We start from the raw sequence: 26,034 nt of genomic DNA on the forward strand, positions 1-26,034 counted from the left end.
ATGTCAGCACTGGGCTTGGCCAGGGGATACCGCAGAGAACAGGCACGATGTGATCCCTGTACTTGGAGCAGGGAGCCAGGCATTCACTACGTCATTATAGAAGTGACTAATTAATGACAATCGAGAGGGAGTATGAAGGGAAGTAGTTAGTGAGGTGGTAGCATATAATAGAGCTACCCTGTGAAAGGTTCCTTTTGGCTGGGACCCACAGTGTGAGTGGGTATGAGTGGACGTTTGCCCTGTAAGATAGAGGGCGGTGGGGAGGAGCTACCTACAGAGGACTGGCCTTTGCTGGGCAGACGCCTGGCTGCTGGAGGAGCTGAGAGAGTCCAGTGTGGGAAGCCTGGAGAGTGAGGAGTACGGTGAACTGAGTGAGGCTGGTGAGGGCTGGACCCTGGTGGGCTGTGGAGCTGCTGAGGGGGGTCAGCAGCCCCCTGGGAGGCTCCAAGCTGCGGAGTAGCTCTGCCGCCCTCTGGTGGGTGGCCAAAGAGGGAAATGCAGCAGTCGCCATGCCCTTCTCTGTGTTTATTCAACATCAGTTCATTGACACATACATGGGTCACATAGCATAAGGCTCCACATGTGTCAGCTCCGTGAGTCGCAGACTCTGTTGCTCCAAGAACTCTTACCTCCTTCCTTAAAGTGATGTCACCAAGCTCAATTTTCCAGGAATGTGTATCAGTTTGTGTTTGTCTCTAGTAAATTATACCATGTCTGCCGCCTGGCTGGAGAGGTATGTGTGGCTGCAAAGCTGGGCTGTGGGTCTGTGGGGGAGAAAATGGAGGAGCAGGGAACTGGGTGTGTCAGGAAGTGAAGGCCTCTGTCAGGAGATCAGAGGGGGAAAGTAGGACAGGTCAATCCCCTCTCACTCCCAGGGCCTGGTGTCCAGGAAGAAACTCTGATTCTGGGACACACAGTACAACACACCTCTTCATGTCCCACGGTTAGTGCAGGACTCCAGCCACCCCGTCTACCCACAGCAGGAAGAAAGCTGGGAGGACCAGACAGGCCACATCCCTTGACCCCACACTTTAAAATGGCTAAACATGGTGAATTTTATTTTAAAACAAACACAACACTTAGGAGAGAAACCTGCACATTACCTGGTATAAAATTTGCCCCAATGCACCATGGGGAGTGTAAGTGGATGTCCATTTCTTCACGCCCTTAGCACTTTCATAGTAATTACGTGGGAGAAGAAGCCGTGTCCACCATTTATCCATCTTCCCTTCCTTTATTCATTCCCTGAACACTTATAACCATTTTCCTGTGCCAGGACCGTGTGTAGGAGCGATGGGGCCCGTTGAGAATGACAGCTAGCCTCGTCCTGCCTGTCTCTCGGAAACTCCGGGATGCATAGGACACATGACATGAGCATAGGTTATTGCTCTTAGACATGTCAGAGCACAAAGAAGAGTCAGAGGAGGGAGTTAGAGGGGGTCCATTGTGTCCACCTGTGGAGGTTGGGATGACCTTGTGGCAAGAGGGCCAATGAGGATGGCTGTAAAGAAGGGGAAGGAGCAGGTTCACAGAGAAAGGAGGTGAGGGCATCCCAAGTGGGGACCGTACGGGCAGATACAGGGAGGCAAGAGCAAGTCTTGATGGACCAAGAGTTATGAGGCGGCACTATATGCGGATTTGGAATGACAAGGAGCCGGTGAGAGGGAGGACATGAGGGCAGGTGAGACGAAACAAGATGGTAGCTTTTCTGAAGAGCTGATGTGCTTTGTGGGTGTCTTTCCTCCAGAGCCTGGGCTGAAGAGGGCAGGAGGGCTCAGGACACTGGGGGAGGGACCGAGAGGAAGTGGCACCGCGATGTGTCTGCTGCCCATGGTGGCTCCTTCGTTGCTCCTATTTGTGTGGACATCAGCGGGCCCCATTCTCTGTTTTCCTGTGTCCCTACCTGCATTTGCAAAGGGGAGAAAACTGGGAGCTGTCCACGGTCCCTTGGTTCCAGGGGCCGTGTGAGCACAGCCCAGACCTTTCCTGGCTGGACAGGGGCTCTCGTGAACTCACCCTCTCCTATTAATATTGTCCCCGCAGCAGGTGGTCCGCAGACAGGGGCCGAATATCAGGCTCTGTGTCATCCTGCGGGACAGAAGGGAAGGCGCTTCTGTACCGAGGCCCGCCTGGGCACAAGGAAGGGACGGCCCCATTTCTGGTCTGGGGCGCCCAGGCTCCGCCTCCTGCTCACTGTCGGGCTGTCAACCCGGAGCGGTTCCCGGTCCATCCTCGGGCTCGCTTTCTCGTTGCCTGAGGGCCCAGCACGGTCTCGCTGGCACTCGGGTCTGGGCGCTCTCCGACGGTGGAGGCCCTGCAGATCAGGGTCCCTGCTCTCAGAAGAGCGATCTTGAGGTCCCCGGGCCACACACCGCTCTCGGTGCGGAGCTGACCAAACCCTACGCCTCGCGTAACCATCTCAACCGAGCGAATGGCGCGGGGATGGGATTTGGGCCGCCTGGTGGGAACGCACCTCCAAGCCTCTGTGAGCGCCGGGGGCCGGGACTGGCGAATGCTCGTCCCGCAGCATCTTCCTTCCTTCCTTCCTTCCTTCCTTCCTTCCTTCCTTCCTTCCTTCCTTCCTTCCTTCCTTCCTTCCTTCCTTCCTTCCTTCCTTCCTTCCTTCCCTTTCTCTCCTTCTCTCCTCTCCTTCTCTCCTTCTCTCCTCCCTCCCTCCCTCCCTCTCTCTCTATTTTTTATTAGTTTGGTTGCGGGCACCGAACCGGACCCAGTGCTCACACTGGACGCACTGGATGCGGCGCAGACTCCGGGCGCGGGGCGGCGGCGCGGACTCGCGCGTGCACAGGCCCCGCGCTCTTGCTGTTGTCCTGGAGGAGCGGGCGGCGGGGTGGGCCTTCGACGGGGACTCGGCTATCAGAAGGTTCCCAAGAGCTCAGCTCAGATGCGGCCCGAGCGAGGGGCACAGGGCTCCGGTCACGATTGGCATCGCGGCTGTAGGATGTTGCCTGGGACACACCTGCCCGGGGTGTGTGTGTGGGGGGGGTGAGGACACAGACTGCAGGGCGCTGTGGCACCCCAATAACACGGCTGTGGGTGGTTGCTCAGGAGCTGCCTCCAGTCTTTTAGTTGAGATTTAAAGGGAGAAAGGCTAATTTCTATCAGGTCACAAAACTTACAGATGGACAGTTGCTTCAGGGAGGTGGGGAGACCTGCTGACTGGAATGCATCCCCTTCCTACGCGGTAAAAAGGAAGGTGATCCACTGGGATGCTCTTTGAGGGACAAAGAGAGAGCAGTTTTACCGGTAACTGTGATGCATGTTTCATTCTTCTAGTTCATTATTAATGTCACTCTTTACAATTTAGTTCTTAAGGACATGGTGAGAGCTGCTTAGAGTTCGTGTTTTAGCTTGGGAACGTGGATTTTACGTAGACCCTCCTATGATTTTAAACTTTTATCAGTTCGTATAGATCATCTGTGAACACTCATGCGATTTCCCTCTGTCCATGTCTACTAGTCATCCCCATGCACAGAGGAGACAGGCACACGTTCCCCCCTGGTTGGAAAGCATCTGACTACTAAAAAAAGAAAGTGTCCCAGTGCTGCTGGGTAATGACGAGGCGCTGAGGATGGAGGTTGGGGTAAGGAGGTGAGGGCCACTGTATGTGAGAACTTTCCCCTCAAGATCCCGTACAGAAGGCGCCTGCGGGGCCTGTCACCGTGTTGGGATGGCTGAAGGACGGAAGTGGAGGTCGGTAGTTGAAGTATCACATCTGAGAGTGGACAACAGATTCTGCCCGGAGTCTAGAGGTGGGGGGTGGATGGTGAGGACACTACAGAGACCCCCTCCCCCCTTAATGGGGGAGCATCAAAGGCTCCTGTGGTTCAGAGAGGGACTCGGGCCTGGGGGGAGGGAGCTGGCAGCCCCCAGGTGCTGGGACTGAGCTCCTGACACCGTCCAGCCACCGACTAAGTCCATTTTCGGGGGTAGATTCATACTGAAGGAATGTTGCCACGGTTTATGATCCTGAATTGAAAAGAAACTCCTATGGTATAATTTTCCTAAGATGTTTTTCCTAATGCCACCATCAGCCTAGTGCCACCCATTTGGGGCACCGACTGCAAATTGCGTACCCTGGTGCAAGGTTGATATTGGTGGGAGGCCCTGGCTGCTGGGCCCGGGGCCCCTCTGCGTGTGGGCTGCTGCAGAGACATGTTCTCTGTTTGGAATAGCGCCCCCTGGCCGGCAGTACCCAGCCCCCTGGCGCCCTCCCCGCTCCCTGCAGCCCCCCACCCCCAGCCCCATCACTGCCCTCACTGCTGTCTCTGAGCTGATGGGGCCCCGTCTTCAGGGCCATGCGCTCTCTTTGCTCTGCGCCTGATGACTGTCTGGTGTTGTCCATGACCAGGTGGGTTTCCTGAGGTGTGTGTGTGGGTGGGCGGGTGTGGAGGGGTGTGGGGGATGTGTGTGTGGTGGTCCTGGACACGTGTGAAGTCTCAAGGTAAGGGAATTTGAGAGCCCTTTAACAAACATTTATTTTAAATGCAAGGATTCATGGGCAGGCCTTCTGCAGCTAATAAACGAAGGTTCATCTTATAGACCAATCCCTCTTCTTAACCTTCTTACCTTCCTGACGTTACAATGACTCATCCCCCCATTTGTCTGCACCCCTGCAGCTCTTCCCACTGGAAGGACAGCACATCTCTACCTCAGCCCCATTTATCTCAGGCGTGGTCCTAAGAACACAGAGTCTGGGGATCTCCATCATCAAAAAGCCCCTCAGGTAATTCTCAAGAACAGTGAGAATATGAGCAACATTTCCCTAAATGGTATAATTTAGAGGTTTTCCCAGGAGGACAGATCACTGCCGTATTAGGGGTTACAGGAGATTTGTAAATTTGTCCTCCTCCTCCTAATCTATAAAAGTAAACCACCATATGCAAGCAATTATGTAGAGTTACCTGGACTCTACATAATTAGAGTTACCTCAGGGTTCGCAGTCACACCTCCATCTCAGGCTGGAGAACGGGAGAGCCTTGCAACGCAGAAAATGCTCGGTGGTTGTTTGCTGTCTGGGCCCGAAATGCCTTTGATTCAATGATCAGTCAGACTCGGCTGCAGCAGACGCCATGGACATTAACACGCTGTCCTTGTGCTTTGCTGTAAGGTGATGTCTAGAAGTCCATTTGCTCACTCGTAGGATGTGCACATTTTGTGACTGAGCGCTACTGAACTGCCCCAAATCCCCTCCATCAATTTGGCCTGAACAGTGTTTAGCGGTGCCGGCTCCCAACTTCCCATCAAGCCTGGGTACTACCACTTTTCTTATATTTTCCCAATTCTTGGACCTTTACCCCCCTAAAATGCAATTAATTGATTCCCTTGTGACCCCAGAGCCACTTTTGTGTACTTTCTTTAGAACTCATCAACCATATTGTAAGTATTTGTTTACATGTATTAAAGAAACACTTGTCCTGACACTTGTGAAAGGTGGCAAGACTCACTCTGTCCAGAGGGACTCCTACGGTGGGGTTTGCAACAGGGAATAGAGATTGAGCTCAATGTTGAATCAACAAAGAAAAGTAGGGATTTATAGCCAGGGTGCAGGGTGGGGCCGTCAGGGGATGGAAAATTACCAAGAGGGTAAAGTAGTTCTTGCTAAACTGACCTAAGAGAATTCTTACTGAAGTCGGGCCAGAGTGATCAGATATTACCCGAGGACGGTGAGGGATGAGGAATTTGGTCAGATATGGAGGGTGATCAGATATCAAGGGTGGGGGATTCTGGCTAAACTGACTCAGCAGGATTCTTGCTAAATCTGGATGCTACAGGGTCGGAGGCAGATCCCAAGGTCAGATGTGATTGACCAGAGGCTCAGAGGAGCCTGGTTCAAGTCTGGTCACGGAAAGGGTCTTTGTTACGTGTTTCTCTCCACCCTGTACCATTCACCTCCAAACCGGGGCGTTGGGAGAAAGAAAGCGATTGATTGATATATTGATGTAAATTTAAAGAGGACATATCAGGGAGATACAAGAGAGGTCATATAATTTACCAGAGACTACCATGAATGTTATGCCAATATATTTTAAAACCGAGACTAAATGGACTATTATCTAGATAAATGTAAACTAAAACTGACTCAACAAAAAAAATGGGTAGTATGAATCGAGCAATAAGCATTAAAGAAACTAAAGTGGGCGCCAGTATTGTCCCTCCGCCAACCACACAGTGCCAGCCCCTGGTGTCTTTATGAGTGAGTTCTAGCAAATCCCCAGTTAAAGACAATCCTCAACAAACCGTCTCAGAGAATTATAAGGTTTAAAAAGGGTACATTCCCTAACTCATTTTATGGGACTAGTATAACTGACACTAAAACCAGACAAGAAAATATGGACCAATTTCACTGACTAATATACATACAAAATCAAATTAAATATCAGTGAAACCCAATCCAGAATTAATAATAACCAACCAACAAACAAAAAGTATCATGACCAAGTGGAATTTATATCAGGAAAGCAAATAGCTTTTCATGTCAAAATGTAATTCACCACATCAACCATATTTGATAAAATTCAAACCTAATTCGTGAACAAATATCCTATGAATCTCCTCGTAGAGCTGTCTAAATACTGGATTTGTTCACAGAATTCATACTCTTAGAACAGAGGTGGCATCCTCTAAACACTAAGCTAAGGTGCGCATGTCCTGATACCACTTCTCTCTCATGCGTACTGTCTTTCCCCTCACATTGTGGTTGGTTTCCCCAGTTGTATCTATAAAATGGGGATGGATGGGGTGATTTCTGAGACTCATTCTAGCTTGGCCTCCCTGGTCCCTTGGAGACAATCCCATACCCCATTTTGGCAGCACAGCAGCTGCAGCCATAGTCTCAAGCAGCTGCCACTGTGGGCTCTGGTTCTTGGGAGATGGGCAATGCTGTGCGAGGGACCAAGTGCCAAAGATGAAGCTGGCACAGTAGCCCAGGCAGCTCCCGGCATCCTCTGGGCCCAGGGCCCAGCCAATTTCTGTTTTGTTCCTGTCCCAGATCATTCGGTGGATCTTTCAGCAATCACACTGCACTCTTTTGGTTTACTTTTTTAGTTTCTGGGAACTCTTACTTGTCCTGACCGCATCTTTTCATGGGAGCTCATTCAGCATCTTCCTGAATCCAAAAAAGTCTAAGGATGTTGATGTGTCTTTCTAAACTTGAAGTGAGTTTCCCCCCAGTCGCCGGTCCATTTGCTCCAGACCCTGCCTGCATGCCATGTTCTCACAGTGTGTGCACCTTGGCCACCTGGCTTTTCTTCATTGCCCCCTTTTCTTTTGTTACAGATTGTTCTCAAATGTCTTATGATTCCTGGTTGTAAAGTCCATGTTATTAAGAACGCAGTTGATCATCAAGGGCGTTTGGTAAAGGTCTGCACTGAGCTTGTCTGTCTACACAAGAGCTTTCTTTACCTCTTGAATAGGACACAAAAAACTTAAAACTTTTCTTTTATTTTTACGTGTCCTACTGAACATAGTCATGAGGGCATGGAGAACAACCATTTTTAAAAAACCCACCGTGTGTCTTCACCCGGCTTAAGGAAGAATATAACAGTTCCCCATAGGCCCTGTATGTTCCAACCCAACCCACTCCCAGCCCCCACCCCCACCCCGACCCCGCCCCACCCCCCACCCCCCAGCAGCAGTATGCAAAATAGCCTCCTAGGCTATCTGCACTAGTTTTCAACCACACGCTGTATCCTTGAGCCATATATTTTATTTTGAGTGTTTTAGAAGTTCACAAAAATGAAATTACACTGAATTTTCTTCTACTTGCTTTGTTCGGTCAAAATTAGGTTCCCAAAGGCCGGCCCGGTGGCTCAGGCGGTTAGAGCTCCTTGCTCCTAACTCCGAAGGCTGCCAGTTCGATTCCCACATGGGCCAGTGGGCTCTCAACCACAAGGTTGCCAGTTCAACTCCTCGAGTCCCGCAAGGGATGGTGGGCTCTGCCCCCTGCAACTAGGATTGAACACGGCACCTTGAGCTGAGCTGCCGCTGAACTCCCGGATGGCTCAGTTGGTTGGAGTGCATCCTCTCAACCACAAGGTTGCTGGTTCGACTCCCACAAGGGATGGTGGGCTGTGCCCCCTGCAACTAGCAATGGCAACTGGACCTGGAGCTGAGCTGTGCCCTCCACAGTTTATTGCAGCACTATACACAATAGCTAAGACATGGAAACAACCAAAATGCCCATCGGTAGATGACTGGATTAAGAAACTGTGGTACATTTATACAATGGAGTATTATGCAGCCATAAAGAAGAAAGAAATCTTACCATTTGCAACAACATGGATGGATCTAGAGAACATTATGTTAAGTGAAATAAGTCAGACAGAGAAAGATAAGTACCATATGATCTCACTTATTTGCGGATTCTAAAGAAAAGAATAAGTGAATGAACTAATCAGAAACAGTTTGGGAGACAATGAGGAAAAACTGAGGGTTGCTAGATGGGCGGGGGGGGGGGGGGGGGGGGGGGGGAGGGTGAGGGGATTGGAGGGCAGTCGGTGACCACAGGATGGCCACGGGGTTTGAAAATTAATCTGGGGAATGTAATTTGGTGGTTACCAGAGCGTAAGGGGGTTGGGGGGTGGGGGATGAGGGTGAGGGGGATCAAATGTATGGTGATGGAAGGGGAGCTGACTCTGGGTGGTGAACACACAGTGTGATTTATGGATGATGTGATACAGAATTGCACAACTGAAATTTATGTAATTCTACTAACAATTGTCACCCCAATAAATTAAAAATAAATTTAAAAAAAAAAAAAAAAGACTGAAAGGACAACAACTTGAAGCTGAACGGCACCCTCCACAACTAAGATTGAAAGGACAACAACTTGACTTGGAAAACAGTCCTGGAAGTACACACTGTTTCCCAGTAAAGTCCTGTTCCCCTTCCCCAATTAAAAAAAAAAAAAAAAACTTAAAAAAAAAAAAAGACTAAAGGGGTGATGCTTTATTAAAAAAAAAAAAAAATTAGGTTCCCAAAAACCCACTCGTGTAGACTTGCATGGCTGGCTGTGGCTTTTGCATTTTCGTTGCTACATGGTGTCCTACTGTGTTAACTGACCACATTTTATGTCTCTCAAATCAGTTATTGGTGAACATTTCGGATGGTTTTTTATTTTGTTTTTGTGCTGCACAAACTCTGCCACTATGCACATTCCTGTTTCTACATGTCTGTTGTTACACACACACACACTCACACACACACGAACAGACACACACACACACACACACGCATTCCTGGGCTGTGACATCATCAGCTTTCTGCTGGGTGGTCTTTCCCTTGTCGCTTTGTAGGAGGCCTTTGTATATTCTGGATACGATTCTTTGTCATCTGTATGTGCTGCACAATGCTTTCCCAGTTAGTGGCTTGTCTTTTTACTGTCTTCATAGTGTCCTTTCATAAATAGATGTTAATTTTAATACAGTAGAATTTATCTCTTTTCCCTTTACATTAGCACTTTCCTATCTTATTTAGAATAATTCCCCAAGGCTGTATGTGGGTGTGACCCATTTTTCCAGAATCATTTATGAAAACTGTTTCATTTCCCCAACTTATCTGTAATGCCGCCTCTGTTATAAAGTTTCTGTGTGTGGGGGAGTAGTTCTCGATTTTATACAGTTTCCCAGTTTCCCAGCAGTACGCTGTCTGAAATAGTGCCGTAATGATACATCTTGTCATGTAGGGGGGCAGTTGCCACCTTGTGACTCTTCTTCTTTGTTATACTATTTAATTTTAGAACTGGCTTGTCAAATTAAAAGAAAAAGACTAGAATTTGATCCGGAAACTCATAATTCTATAGATAACTGGGAAGAATGGACATCTTCATTGTACTCAGCCTTCCTATTAATAAAAATAGTATCTGTCTCTTCATCTGTTGAATTATTTATCATCTGTTACTTATTGCTAGTACGTCTTTCAGCCAAGTTTCATGTTTTTCTATATAAAGAGCTTGAATATAAATGTATTTATTCCTAGATTGCTATTACAAATATTATCTTTAAAAAGTACACGTGTATTTTAAAGCAATATCATTGAGTCTCATGGATCACATATCTGGCAATCTTGGTAAGTTATAGTATTGATCCTGATAATTGATCAGGTTCTTTTGAGTTTTCCATAAGGCAATAATACCACCTTTAAATTACAACCTTGGTTTTTCTTATTTAGTTCTCAGACCTTTTATTTTATCGTTTTAGTCATGCTGCATGGCAAGAAACCCAGATGTACAGTTAAAAGTGGTGATGGCGGCCACCCTGCCTCGCTCCCTGATCTTAAAAAGTACATTTGCTGTAGCTTTTTGTAGACACTCTTTATTAGATTAAGGAAGATCCTTTTATTTCTGGTTTACTGAGTTTTAACATAAACTTTATGTTAACATGTTAAGTGGAGGCTGAATTTTAAGTGGAGTGGGATTTTTTTGTCTTTCAAAAAATGTATATGGTTTTTCTTCTTTAAATCATTCATGTTGTGAATTACACTGATTTTCTACTGTTAAACTAACTGTATTCCCAGAATGAACCCACATTTCATGCACAGTATCTTTTTCATAAATTGCTGGAGTGTGGTTACATATACATATATCCTGTAGGATGTTTGTATATGCTGATGTTAGCCTGTTATTTTCCTTTCTGAGTTCTTTCTGGTTTGGGGGCGGTCAAGGTTATACTAGCCTCACAAGAGCTGGAGAAGTGTTCTCTTTTCTATTTTCTGTAAGGGTATGTGTAAGATTAGGATGAATTTTTCCTTGAATGCTGGGAAAACTCCCTGTCAAATTATCTAGATTTTGTGTAACCTTTATTGGAAGGATCAAAAATACTAACTCAGTTTCTATATTGGTTAAGAGGCCCACTCATGCCTTTTTTCCTTCTTGACTCAGTTCTGGTTTCATTTTATCTTTCTAGGTATTCATTCCTTTTATCTAATTTTTCAAATATTTGCAATAGAGATGCTCGTAATACCCCTCTACTTTCTGCTGTCTGTCATTGTTTCGTTTTTCACTCCTAGTATTGCTTCTTTTGCCAGCACTTACTTTTTCTTAATAATCTTGCCAGAAGTTTGTTTTTTAAAGAAGCATCTCTAGACTTTAATTCTAATACATAGTAACCAGCTACTGAGGTTTTTGCTTTTAGCTTTACTTTCTTTCTTCTTTGAATTTTTGTTCTTTTTTCTTACTTCTAAAGTGACAACCGGCTCATGAACAACTATACTTTTCTTTTTTTCCACTTTAAGCATTTTAACACTTTAAATTTACCCACAAGTCACATTTCAGCTGCATCCTGTGTGCTTTCCATAAACTATATTTGCCCTTAGTTGTATATATTTTCAAATTTCCATTACCATTTCTTCTTCAAAGCATGAGTTTTTTTTGAAAAGGTTGTTTCCATGCATATGGTGGTTTTCTGGTTATCCTTCCACTCGGTTTTCTAACTTCATCGCACAATGTTCAGAAAACATTGTTGTGTGATTCAGTCTTTGAGTATTTGTTGAAATTTGCTTTTTGGCCTAGTATGTGGCTATATTCATAAATGTGCCATGTGTGCTTGAAAAAAATGTATTACAATATAATATATATGTCGCTAGCTCAAGCGTCTTGCATAGTTCAGATGTTCTCCATCTTTACTTTCTAGTGTGCTCTCTAGGTTAGTGAGAGACATACGCTTAAATCTCCTACCAAGAGATTGAATTTCAAGTGATTTTTTCCCCATTTTTTTAAATTAGTTTCTGGTGTACAAATCAACATAATAGTTAGACATTTAAACCCCTCATAAAGTGATAACCCATTCCCCAAGCTACTACCCCTCTGACATCTTATATAGCTGTTACAATACCATCGACTATCTTCTCTATGTTGTACTCCACATCCCGTGACTATATATACCTATATATTTAGTTATAGTTGATAGTCAATATTATTCTACTTCAGCTCTTCAGGTGTATAGCGCATTGGTCAGGCATCTACACAGTCTATGACGCAATCCCCCTGATATGTCCAGTGCCCATCTGGCACCTTATATGATCTCTACAACATTGTTGATTATATTCCCCATACTGTATTAACTACAAATTTGTATTTCTTAATGCCTTCACCTTTTTAACCCTGCCCCCAACCCCATGCCCATCCATCACCCTGATAGAACTAGTACCCATCTGACACCACACAGTTATTACAATATTATTGACTATATTCCTTATGCTATACCCTACATCGCCATGCCTACTGCATAACAACAAATTTGTGCTTCTTAATTTCTTCCCCTTCCACCCATCCTTAACTCCCTCCTATCTTAAAGAAGTCCCTCTAAGATTCCTTGTAATACTGGTTTGGTGGTGATGAAATCCTTCAGCTTTTTCTTGTCTGAGAAGCTCTTTATCTGTCCTTCAATTTTAAATGACAACCTTGCTGAGTAGAACAATCTTGGTTGTATGTTGTTGCTTTTCATCACTTGAAATATTTCCTGCCACTCCCTTCTTGCCTGCAAAGTTTCTATTGAGAAATCAGCTGACAGTCGTATGGGGGCTCCCTTGTAGGTAACTAACTGCTTTTCTCTTGCTGCTTTTAAAATTCTCTCTTTGTATTTAGCCTTTAGCGTTTTTATCATGATGTGTCTCAGTGTGGGCCTGTTTGGGTTCATCTTGTTTGGGACTCTCTGTGCTTCCTGGGCTTGTATGTCCATTTCCTTCACCAGGCTAGGGAAGTTTTTTTTGTCATTATTTCTTCAAATAGGTTTTCAATTCTCTTCTCCTTCTGGTACCCCTATGATGCAAATATTGGTACACTTGATAGTGTCCCAGAGGCCCCTTAAACTCTCCTCAATTTTTTGGATTCTTTTTTCTTTTTGCTGTTCTGGTTGCATGTTTTCTACATCACTGGTTGGATCCTCTGCTTCATCTAATCTACTTTTGATTCCCTGTAATATATTCTTCATTTCCAGAAATAATTGTATCCTTTGTTTCTGACTCGTTCTTTTTTATGGTTTTCATCTCCATTTTTGTGCTTCCTATCTCTCTGTTGAAGTTTTCCCTGAGATCATTAAGCATTCTTATAAAAAGTACTTTGAACTCTGCGTCTGATAGATTACTTATCTCTGTTTTGCTTAGTTCTTTTTCTGGAGCTTTGTTCTGTTATTTTATTTGGGACATATTTATTTGTCTCCCCATTTTGACTGCCTTCCTGTGTTTGTTTCTATGTATTAAGTAGAGCTGCTATGTTTTCTGGTCTTAGTAGAATGGTCTTATGTAGTAGGTGTGCCGTGGGGTTCAGTGGCACAGTCTTTCTGGTGACCTGAGCCATGTGTTCCAAGTGTGTCCCTTCTGTGGGTTGTGTGTGCCCTCCTCTTGTAGTTGAGCCTTGGTTGATAACTGCACATCAGTGTGAGGGACTGACCCTTGGGCTCACTGGGTGTGAGGACAGGACTTGACTCCATGGAAGAGCTGTTGTGCAGGGGCTGACCCTAGGGCTCCAGCTCGTTTTGAAGTAGGCCACTGGGGGCACCAGCCCCAGGACCACCTTGGAGGGGATCCACTGTAGGTCTACTTCAGCCACAGCTGGTGCTCCACCTGGGGCCACCCAGCAGGAGCCAGAAAGAAATCTGCAGATGGCTGCCATCTGTGCTATGCTTGGAAGCGCCTTGAGAGGCCAAGCCATGAACCTAGGCCAGCTGCATTTTGTGCCGGCATAGGGCTGCTCAGCCAGAGGCACAGGACACACTCAAGCCAGATGCTGCTTGTCTGGGTACCAGAAACCTTTGAGAATCTAGGATAGTCTACAGCATGAGCCAAGGCAGGCGATATGCATGAAAAAGCCACTGTAAGTGCTTGGATATGCCTGAAAGTTGGGCGGGGCCGGGTCTCAAATTGCCAGGGTGTGGCGAATTAACGGTGGATACTCCAATATGGCGGCCGCCAGCTTCCACACGCTGGGAATAGGGAGGGCTCAACAAAGAAACAATGGTCTCCACCAGTTTCCCCGTCCAGGAGAAAGCTGCTTCTCCTGGCCCCAGCCCAAGCCAGACAACTCACTTCCCCACCCTTTGTCCCTGACGCCTTTTCAGCTGCTGCCCCAGCGCTGGAGCTCAGAACAAGTGAATCCGTTGGTGGGTAAGTCTGCGCACAGTCTCTTTAAGAGGAGTGCCTGGGAGTGCAGCTGCACTCAGTCTCACTCAGTCACAATTTGCGCTGGTTTTCACAGCTAGAAATTATGGGGACTTCTCTCCCCAGCACTGGCACGCTGGGCTGGAATGGGCCTGGGATCACTTGTCCTTCTAGGCAATGGTGAGGACCCCCACAGCCAAAATAGCCCTCCCAATCTTTAATGGTCACACACGGGTGTGGGACCAGCCTGTTCTGTGTCTCTGACCTTCCTAACAGTCTGGAGGTGTCTTCTTCTGCACGTCCTTAGTTGAAAGGCTTCAGTTCAGCTTAATTTTAGGCGATTCTCAATAATGGTTGTTTTGTAGATTAGTTGTAATTTTGATGTGGCTGTGAGAGAAGGTAAACACATCGTTTACCCACTGCACCATCTTGGTTCCTCCCCAAGTGATTTTTTTTTAATTTATTGGGGTGACAATTGTTAGTAAAATTACATAGATTTCAGGTGTACAATTCTGTATCACATCATCTATAAATCCCATTGTGTGTTCACCACCCAGAGTCAGTTCTCCTTCCATCACCATATATTTGATCCCCCTTACCCTCATCTCCCACCCCCCACCCCCCTTACCCTCTGGTAACCACTAACCCAAGTGATTTTTAAGGAGAGATGTGACAACCTAATACATGTTAGCTCAAAAACCTGAAAAAAATCTCTAATAAAATTGAACCATCAAGGGCAGCCAGATGGCTCAGTTGGTTAGAGCGTGAGCTCTGAGCCACAGGATTGCCGGTTCAATTCCCACATAGGCCAGTGAGCTGCACTCTCCGCAACTAGATTGAAGACAATGAGCTGCTGCTGAGCTCCCAGTGGGGGGTCAGTTGGTTAGAGTGTGTGCTCTCAACAAGGTTGCCAGTTCAACTCCGGCATGGGATGGTGGGCTGTGCCCACCAGCCCCACAACTAGATTGAAAACAGTGACTGGACTTGGAGCTGAGCTGCACCCTCCACAACTAAGACTGAAGGACAACAACTTGACTTGGAGCTGATGGGTCCTGGGAAAAACACACTGTTCCCCAATAAAGTCCTGGAACTATACGCTGTTCCCCTTCCCCAATAAAATCTTTAAAAAAAAAAAAAGTAAAAAATAAAGCCCTGGGAGTGGGGAAGGGATACTGAACCATCAAGAGTTACTTAGTTACTATTTACTTGAGCAGCATATGGCTTTTTATTAAGTGAACTTGCTGTCCTAAAGCAAAATGAAGAGTTTATAGTATCACTCCAATTTTTGGCAATTCGATAGGTTAAAACCACTCTAACTTTTGGCAACCTGATCTAACTTAGTAGCACACTGTGCACAGAAAAGAACGTGGTTGTACAAGTCAGTCTTTGCATATTTGCAGAAATGGGCTTTTTAGCCTGGTATGTGGCAAATACTCATAAATGTGCCATGTGTGCTAGAAAAAAAGTGTATTATAATATATTATTTTCAGGATGTAGCAGAGAAAAGAATCGGCACACAAATGATAAATGAGAGTGAGCACAAAGGGAAGGAGTTGAGTGAATTCATTCAACAATTAATTATTCAGGGGCTATTATGTGTTATGAGCAACATTAGTAGTAAGTTACGTTCAAATATCCATTTTAAACCATTTTAGTCTTGTGTTAATTTTCATTCATTTTAATATTTTTCACTCTACTTAATTTATTATTACTTGATTTATAGTTATTTATTTTTATGCTTTCTTTTTATGTCCTTTTATCTTTATTATAAAATTTTATTTCTGTTTGTCCATTTAATGTATTTTATATTTCTATATTTTATTTTATAATGTTCTTTTATATTTTATTTTATGCTTACTTTTTGTTTGTCTTATTATTTACTTTTACTATGAATTTTTATTTCAGCTTGGTCTATTATATACTTTACATTTATATACGTTATCCACCAGCATGGAAGTCCATGTGCAGGCCCTGTAATAGGAATGCCTGGGACTCCAGCCTCCCTTGTCTCACTCAACCACAATCTCCCCTGGTTTTTACCGCCAGAAATTATGGGGACTTCTATTACTGTCTCTGGAACCCTGGGCTGGGGAGCCTGTTGTGGGGCTGGGACCCCTCACTCCTCAGGGGGGACCTCCCCACCCTAGATTTTCTCCTGATTTTTAATCCCCACTCATAGGTGTGGATCAGACCGTTCTCTACGTGGCTTGTTTTGTATGTCCTCAGTTATAGGATTTCTGTTCAGCTAGACTTCAAGTGATTCTCAACGCTGGTCATTTTGCAGTTTAGTTGTAACATCTCATGCTTTCTTTGTCATTTGTCTTATTATTTATCTCTGTTGTGAATTTTTATATCACTTTTTTTCATTGTTGCCTATATTACATTTATGTATTTTATTTTATCGTGTTCCTTATAGTTCATCTGTTTTCTTTTTTTTAATGTTTTCATTTACTTATTTTATTTTATTGGGGGACAGTGTGTTTCTCCAGGGCCCATCAGCTCCAAGTTGTTGTCCTTCAATCTAGTTGTGGAGGGTGCAGCTCAGCTCCAAGTCCAGTCGCCATTTTCAATCTTTAGCTGCAGGGGGCGCAGCCCACCATCCCATGGGGGAACTGAACCGGCAACCCTGTTGTTGAGAGCTTGTGCTATAACCAACTGAGCCATCTGGCCACCCCTCATGTTTTCCTTTTGTCTTTGGTCTTATTATTCACCTCTGTTGTGAATTTTTATATCTTTTTTTTTTTTCATTTTGCCCTATGTTACATTTCTGAATTTTAACAAGGTGGGTCAAGGAGGCAGCAGATAGACCAGTTAGTAAACCCTACAACAACCCCACAGAGGGGTGATAGTGGTTTAGATCTGAATGTTTGGGTTCTATTTATATTTTGTAAACTGACTGCTCGGTTGCTGATGGATTAGAGATTAGTGCGAGAGCAAGAGAGGCATCAAGGATAATGCCAAGATTTCCAACCTGAGCATCTGGAAGGAGGGAATTGACCTTGACTGAGAAGAGGAAGACTCTGGTCAGATCAGGTTGGAAGGTGCAGGAATAAAGCCCTTGGTTGCACACATGTTACATTATAGGTGCCCCAATAATGTCTACGATAGATAGCCCAGATTGATCTAGCTCATTCTCTTCCAACCCCCTGGAAAACACACCAAAGCCTGGGAATCTGACGACAGCAGTTCCTGGAATCTCTGACAGCAGATGCACGTGTGTGTCTGGAAGAGGGAAGTAGTTCCTGTGAGATGCGGGTGTGCCTCTCTCGTCACTCAGGGCTACGGAGCTGGTGGCTCCCAAGCCTGTCGTTACCAAGAGGCCGCAGAGGTCTGTGGCCCAAGATAAACGCAGCATCTCGATTTCCCAGTTTCTTCATCCAGGAAGTAGCAACAGCTTTTTTTTCTTGTGAGCCATATCTCCAATCCTGTCTTTGGAGATCATTCCTGAAGCTGCACCTTGAGTCTGCTTCCAAATATATAAGTAAAAAATAAAAATTAAGTTCAATAAGTAATACTTCTCTAAAACACAAAGGCAGGCCATTTATGGACTGGTGAGGGTACTGGGTCATGAAACCAGGATTGTAATTTTTTAGTTCTATGCTCCTGATGTCAAAAACAAAACAAAGCAAACAGAGAGAACATGTCAGTGCCCATCATATGTCATTTGGACAAAGACCCAAGAAGTCTGGGTTTCTCAGGTGAATCTTAATTCAGCTGTGTAAGGCCCAGAGGGGTCATCTTGTTTTGATGTGAATGACCTACAACCCTAAGGAGATTTGAACTCCCACTGTTGCTGGAACATGAAATTATTATTCTATTTCTGATATTTACACTATGAGCAAAGCCAGCTCTGGCTCCCTCCTGTTGGGTGTTCTCTTTCTTGTATATGTAACAACAGTGGATGTTGCCGTGATAAGCCCTGTGTCTCTGAGTGTTTTGCTCAGAGTGATCACAAGAAGATTCTGCCATCTCAGTCGGGGCCATGCTGAGGACATCTGTGACAGCTCCCCTGGACGGAACCAAAGTCATCTCTGAACAACGTGTTTTGAGGATAATTACTGATTTTTCACATTCGGTATAATCTAAGGTCTTCCCTTTTGGCAGATGAGGACACGGCTGCTTTCTCCCCATCACTAACATATGCGCCTTCTCATCCCCATCTCCCCAGTGTGTTCTTAAGAACAACATTTAGTGTGGACTTTGTTATGTCTCTTTAATACTATTCACATTTGAGCCAACTAGCTGTGATTTCTTTACATTTGAACTCTCTGAAGCACATCAGGAATGGAGACCCTTCCCTCTGTGAGCTACAGAGGTGGGGGAGGCGTGGTCCTGCTACTAGTTAGAGACTTATAATGACACAGAGTAGCAAAAGCCAAACTTCCTCCACATCCTTTCACATCCCCTCCAGGTTACCTATGGTGGTGCTGCCCTCTGGTGGTCACCTTACAAATTGCACCTCCCAATAGGGTCAGTAGTCAGGGCCATGCTGGACATAACCCCCACCCCCGCCCCAGAGGAAAGGACAAGTTACGGTACTTGTACCTCCATATAATCCATGTTAGAAGGAGAAAGGTGCTTTGTCAAACCTTTGGTGGGACCTAATAAGAGAATGACATTCAGACTCCTAGGGATCTAAAGTAAGACCGTGTCTTCTACAGCAGTAGAACAACAGCTTCCGGCCTGTTTGAGGCCTGGGGAGAGACGGAGTGTCTGAACGTGGGATGTGATGTGACCAGGTGGGTAGCCAGAACTTCTCATGATGACCTGGATTCTCTCACCACCAACATAAGGTCAGGTGGGGACAGCAGCATCCATCACAGATGGAAGTGGTACATCCTCGATTAAATAAGGACAGGTGGCCAAGACCGCTGGTACCTGCCCCTCCAGCCCAGCTCTCATGGAAAGTTCGCTCTGACTAGTCAACAAAGAAGGAAAAGGGTCCACTCCAAGTTCATCCTGGCCCTCAGTCCCCGCCCCCACCCCCATCATCAGCCACTGCCTCACCTGCCCCCAGGCTCCTATTCAACTGACACACAAATCCCCTGGGACCTGACTAACTGCTGACTCAGCTGAAGCAGGTCTTGGGGTATGAGGGTGAGGTTTGGCTTTCTATGGCTCTCCCAGGCTGTGTGGAAACTGTTACACCCAGACCATGTTTTGAGAGCCAGCTGTATGTGTCTGAACCAGAAAATCTCAGGGCCTCAATTTGGTCCGCATCCCTAGTGTGCCCTGCACTCACACCTTCCCCAGGCTCCATCCCAATCCCTTTTCCAGCCTGACTACCCCGCACTCAAACTCCCTTCCTGACTCGAATTTCCAAACACCTGCTTGTCTTCTGTATTCATGGTGTCCACCCTTCTACAGTCCGGTGTCACTCTCCAGACTCCTTGCCCCTCACTAGATGCTCGTCTCCCCCTCATCCCCTGTCCCCTGTCCCCTGTCCCCTGTGAGCCTGTACATTTGGTGCTTCCTCTTGTCCCCAGTGTCAGGGCACTAATCCGAGTCTTCAAGAACCTTATCCTTTCCCCCAACCCTGTCTCACCCTTCACGCCCATCCAAGTCTGAGAGAACGGCACCCCCCACTTCAGCCGCACCAGCTCCAGTTGCTCCTCCCTCAACGTGTAGTTTGGCACCTCACTCAGAATTCTCAGCCCCATCCTGAGCCCCCTAGTAAGAGCCCTCCTGCATGGTCCCCAAATTCCGTTGAACCCAAACCACGCCTAACACCCTAACACCTTACCCAGGCTTTACAATTTCTCATCCTGAATCTGAGGAGACCCCATCCCTCCATGGGCCCCCTCTATGCCTGAAACCAGAGGCCAACTGAGTCCGGGGCTGGGGCTGCCTGCGCCGGTCAGCCAATAGACCGACACAAGGGCTGGGTCATAGAATAAGCGTCTATTATCAGGGCACCGGTGGTCTGAGAAGGCAGCGGGTTGACACCTCCAAAAACTGCCTTAACTCTTTCACTGCATTAATTTCAAGTTTTTTTCCAAATTAGTCAGAAATTCACAAAAAAACAAAAAGCTGACATTTCGACTATGCATTTAATAATAACAATTTAAGCTGCTTTGTATATAAATGACATGATTTTATGTATGAAAATTTCAGATATATTCATTCGGATATATCTGACCGTCGCGGCAAAACATTTTCAGACTGACCTGGGGTATTTAAAGGAAAATCTGGGCGTTCCTCCAGAAGCTACAGGACGGTTCCGGGGGTCTGCACGGAGCCTTCCCTCTGGCAACATGGCTTTCCAGTGGAGTCATTTATCCAGGAACAAAGATGAGAGTAGTCTGGTAGACCATTGAGATTGTGATCAATAAGCCTCAGGGTATTAAACATAAGTTTCAGGGTAATTTTCTAAAACAGGGAACTCGGTGGGACAAGGGACATTCTGAGCTCAAGCCGCAGGGAGATGATCTATCCTTAAGCGATGGGTCAAGGAGAGGTGAGGCCGAGACACGGAGAGGCCTCTACTTTGGGGGTGCCAACCAGGCCCTGCTTCATGCCCACCTCTACTTACCCACAATCCACCTCTGGCAGAGTCTCCAAGGAATTCAGCCAAATACCCTAGAGACAAGAAGGATCAGGAAAGGAGACAGGAGCAGAGAAGAGATTTATTTTCCATTTCCCAGGTTCTGTTCATGGACTCTCTTCAGGACAGGCACAAGGAGTTTGTAAAAACCACAAAGAAAACAAAGAATGAGGATGCTGAAGTCTGGCCTGAGCTTGAGGCTTGGGGGGGGCCCAGGGCATGGTGGTCCAGGGCCGGCCGTCAGTAGCTTATGTGGCAGGAACCTGCTTGTCCACTAGAGTTGTTGAGTTTTACGACAGAATGTCTTTTAAAATCTCTGTGATCCTGAAGGTGCAGTGGAAATGTGTGTGGAGTGAGAACACTGGATGGTTAGGGCCGCTGTGGAGGTGTGCACTTTCAGGCCTCCGTCAGGCGACAGCCCGCTAGTCTTCTCAGATTCTGGGACAAAGGCTGCTCTGAGACAACCCAGGCCCCAGAGAGATCTGGACGATGAAGTCGTCTCCTACTGTGGACGCGGTCAGAGGGAGGGAGGAAACTGGAAACATTCATTTGGAGGACGTAGCCAGAGAAGGAAATAAATTGGAAGATTTGAAAATATGGCACGGGTTGACAGTGTGTGCAAGATGACAGGATCAGCTAGTTACTGGTAGGTCATGTCAGAGTAAAAGTTGCATGAGACAAAGTTAAAGAGGCAAGAAAGTTCAAGACGATGCAATAGCAGACACTGAACTCAGCGCCCTTGAAACCAAAAGCTGGAGAGATTTTAAGAGCAGGAGAAAGAATCATAGGCATCTGTGTTTGCTAATTGGCTTTTCAAAAGAGAACAATAAAACTTCTCATGAAATCCTGATAGGCGGTAGTTTTCCATCTTGGTTGTGAAGGTCCCACCCATGTTAGGCTCCTATTCTCCCTCAGAGCCTGGGAGACATCAGGAGGGTTACTTTTCAAAAGGACGGGTCCGGTTTCTTGAGACAGACATTCCCTGGGTCATAATACTGGCAAGAGGCTTCTAAGGAGACTTACATACTTTTCAAAGGGGCAGAGAAAGGATCTGCAAGTACAAATCGCGATTACATTTCTAAGGGAAATACTCTAAGAAAAGGGAGGTCCGGGGCCCATCGTCAGGAAGAACCTGTCTAAAGTTTAGTGACTCTGAGAGGAACATTAAGGCCTCTGGGTCATAACAAAAGTCTGCACAGTGGAGGAAAACTCAACTACATCTCTTTCAGTCAAGACCCATCTCTGTCTATTCCTGTCATTTAAAAAGATTGCAAAATAGCCGAAAGACTCTGAACAGGCCAGAATCTGGTCTCCCAGAAGGCTGTGCCTCTGGAGTTTTCCAGGGAGATATCATGTTTCTCTCTACAGTCACCCCTTTGATCAAACATCATCTCCAAGGAAGAGTTTTCTTGATCATACAACATGGCTGGTCTCACTCGATTTAGCCTGATTATTTACATAAGTGCAGAGGAAGTGACATTCACCACATGGTTTCCTCTGATGCAGGTTTTCCTAAGAAACTTCACATGGGACTTTTCACGGCCTCTTGGGGTTGGGAAGCCTCACCCTCAGACTTCACCTGCAGTCTCTCTAGTTTTGGGTGACATCCTCTCTTCTAAAATACGAAAATACCCATCAGGTCAAACTTAGCTCCTTCAAACTTCCAGTCCTCTCTGACTGCACGGCCATCATTCCAAGGTAGGACATTCAAGTCCAAGCCTTGGTTGTTTCACCAGCGTTTCCAATTATATCCTGTTATCAAGGAAGACAGAGTCTTACTGAACCTGTGCAAATAACTGTTGTTATGAAAAGAAGAATACTCAAGAAGGTATTAGGAATTCTTTGGGAGGAATCACACGGGGAGAAACCGATGGGCGTTGCAACCCACACGTGTGTCTTCCCATCTGTTCCCATTGCCCGTGTCTGAGTCCAGGCGCCATCCACATGTCCCCCTGGACGAGGGATAGAGCTGGGAGTCCCGGGAACTTATCATGTGCTCCCACCCCTCACTGCACGACGACTGCCCGTCCTCTGAAGGAGTTCGTGTCACCTCCACTGTGGAGATGGTGAAACCAAGCAGGGATGGGATCTGGAGTGGAATATGACCTTAAACCAACAATAATGACAATACCAGTTCACATTTTGGAGCATTTATGGACTCAAAGCCAGTCTTCTAAGGACTTTCCACCTTCATCATTGACTATTCACAACAAATCTAATTTTTTTCTTAAATTATAGTTGACATTCATTATTATTTCATATTAGTTTCAGGGGTACAGCAGAGTGGTTAGACATTTATATAATTTTAAAAGTACATCATCACCATCATTTTCAGATGAAATAATTATTCAGGGTTTAATAACAGAAGAGGGGAAGAGGATCATTCATATTCCGCATCCAGCTCACTTTCGCTGGAACTGACGGGGTTGGAGACTCCCCAGCGTCTGCCCGGCTGGCGGGGTCTACGGTGAGAGTGCTGCTGTCCCGGGAGAGCTTCATCCTCTCCGTGAGCCGCAGACTCCGGGCATTAAGGAACCACCGGATGGAGATCCCATTTGTGCAGCAGGTCAGGACCACAGCGTCCTTATGTTCTGTGACTGTGGCTTTGCTGCCTAGGAGGGGGGGCTCTCTCACAGGCTCTGTGGACAAAGAGGTAACTGACTGAGAGTGGGTCTGGGGCCACACTGCTTCCTCAGAGATCTCAGCCGCTCGCAGTCCACAGTGAGCTCTGTAAAGGTCACCAGAGGATGACCCTGACCTCTGCAAAAGGACAAGTGTCTTTGTTCAGGAGAGATCTGACCCCAGAGCACGTCAGGGCGACCCCTGACCTGTCCTCCTGGACATCTCTGTACTGTCAGCACCGGGAACCCCTTCTCAGCTCACGTGTCCAGAATCCTCATCCTCAGGTGGAATTTTTCTCTCATGAACTTTTACTGATCCTTTCCTAGAACATTCTTAGACTTCAAAAAAAAATCAGGTCCTGCTCCTCATATAAACTTCCATGTAGGTTGGAGAAGGCAGACTTGCCACCCCTGTTCATCTCTGAGGCCAGGGCAGCTTTACATAAAGTGGGGAAGCCATTTACTTCTTTAAGTTAAATAATTTATTATGCAATAAAGACGGCCAAGTCCAGTCTCCATGACCTTGGACCTGCACAGGTTCCAGCTAAAGGATTTCTCAATCTGAACAGGACTCTACTTCCTCGTCTGTGGCCTGAATATTATGGTGAAAGAAATCTCTAGAGAGAAGTAGTTATGGTTTGATCAAAAGACAGGGACTGTAGGAATAGACGGAAACTGCTCGATATGCTACAGGCCATATACGCAAGTCCACAGCTAACACAATACTTCATGAAGAAACATCAAAAACTTTACTAAGATTGTGAATAAGAGAAGGATGCCGCTTTCATCACTTATTCAACATAGTGTGGAAGTCCTGGCCAGAACAATTAGGCAAGAACATGAAATAAAAGGCCTCCAAATTGGAAAAGAAGAAGAATACTTATCTCTTTTCGCAGAAGACATAATCTTATATATAGAAAACCCTAAAGATTCCATCGACACACAAAAATCTGTTAGAACTAATAAGTTCAGTGAAGTTGCCGGAGACGAAATCAACACAATATCAGTTCCACTTCTTTATGGTAACAATGAACAATCCAAAAATGGAATTAAGAATATGATCCTATTCACAATAGCATCAGAAAGAATACAATACTTAGGAATAAACTTAACCAAGGTGGTGGCAGATATGTACACTGAAAACTACCAAATGTTTCTGAAAGAAAGTAAGAAAGAAACAAGTAAATAGAAAGACATCCATGTTTATGGATTGGAAGACTTAATATTGTTAAGATGTCAAAATACCCCAAACTACAGACATACTTGATACAATTCCTATTAAAATCCTGACTTTTTTTGCAGAAGTAGAAAAAATCCATCCTAGAATTCATATGGAATCTCAAGGGACACCAAATAGTTCCAACAATGTTAAAAAGAAGAACAAAATTGAAGGTCTCACACTTCCTGATTTCAAAACTTACTACAGAGCTAAAGTAACCAAAGTAGCATGACACTGGCATAAAGACAGACATATAGACCATGGAGTAGTACAAGGGAGACTCAGAAATAAAGCCTCAACTATATGATTAAATAATTTTGACAAAGGAGCCAAGACCATTCAATGAAGAAAAGACAATGTGTTCAACAAATGGTGTTGAACAAAAATACCTACATGCAAATGCATGAAGCAGACCGTTGCCTTATACCACATACAAAAACTAATCCAAATGAATCTAATCCTATAGCTCAGACTTATAACTATAAAACTCTTAGAAGAAAATACAGGGGGAAGCTTTATGACATTGAATTTGTCAATGATTCCTTGAATATGACACTAAGAACACTGGCGAAAACAGAAAAAAATAAATTGTACGTCGTCAAAATGAAAACTTCTTTCATCAAAAGACACAATCACCAGAGTGAAAGGTGACCTATGGAATGGGAGAAAATATTTTGCAAATCATATATCGCATGAGGGGTTAATATCCAGAATATACAAAGAACTTCTACAACTCAACAACAGCAATAAAACCAAATAACCTGGTGGAAAAATGCGCAACGCACCTGAATAAACGTTTCTCCAAAGCAAATATACAAATGACCAATAAGCACATGGAAAGATGCTCAACATCTCAATACCAGGGAAATGCAAATTAAAACTCTCGGGGTCAGAGTGTTAGTGGTGATGGTGGGTTTGAGTAACTCCGCTGTGCAGATAACAGAGAGAACATTGCCCTGTGTGGCACCTTTGACTCCTCCAAAGGCATCTTCAATCAGAGTCGGCACCTGTCAGCTCTCAGCCAACCTGAGTCCTTCAAAGAATAAGGCAGGTTTGTGTATCACAAGACAAATGCATGAGGCTCTGAGTGTTCAGAGAACATAAGGCCGCCACCTCTACGTCTGGGAGAAAGCACAGACTTTCTCAAGTGTCAATAGAATAGCAGGATTTGGTCGTGAAAAGACACAGGACTTGGAATCAAAGACCCCCCACGCCGTACCTGTCCTGGTTTTTCACGGACCAGCTCACTGTCCAGCCAACCAAGGGCAATTCCTTCCCGCTGCACAGACCTCCCTCACACAACCGAGGAGTGTTTGTTTCCATGAGGCACCATTTCCCAGGCCATCCTAGGGACTAGGGTTGGAGCAGAAATAACACATGGGGACCAGGAGCAAGCCGGTGGTCACTTGACTACGCAGGCCCCTGGCCAAGAGGTGGGTCCGGTTTTCCCAGGTGACTTTGACTGACATGAGCCATTGAGCCAATAAATAATAGAGCAGAGTCCAAGGAATGATGTAGAAAAAAGTGAGGGGGGCAGG

The 26,034-nt window shown here is 45.6% G+C and overlaps 1 pseudogene; it reads right to left on the minus strand.

Moving 5' to 3' along the window:
- Positions 1 to 2,025: 2,025 nt before the first annotated feature.
- Positions 2,026 to 26,034, minus strand: part of LOC117035372 (carcinoembryonic antigen-related cell adhesion molecule 21-like) — a 28,531-nt pseudogene continuing 4,522 nt past the window's right edge.

The sequence above is a fragment of the Rhinolophus ferrumequinum genome, chromosome 15 (assembly GCF_004115265.2).
Source record: "Rhinolophus ferrumequinum isolate MPI-CBG mRhiFer1 chromosome 15, mRhiFer1_v1.p, whole genome shotgun sequence".
NCBI lineage: Eukaryota > Metazoa > Chordata > Mammalia > Chiroptera > Rhinolophidae > Rhinolophus > Rhinolophus ferrumequinum.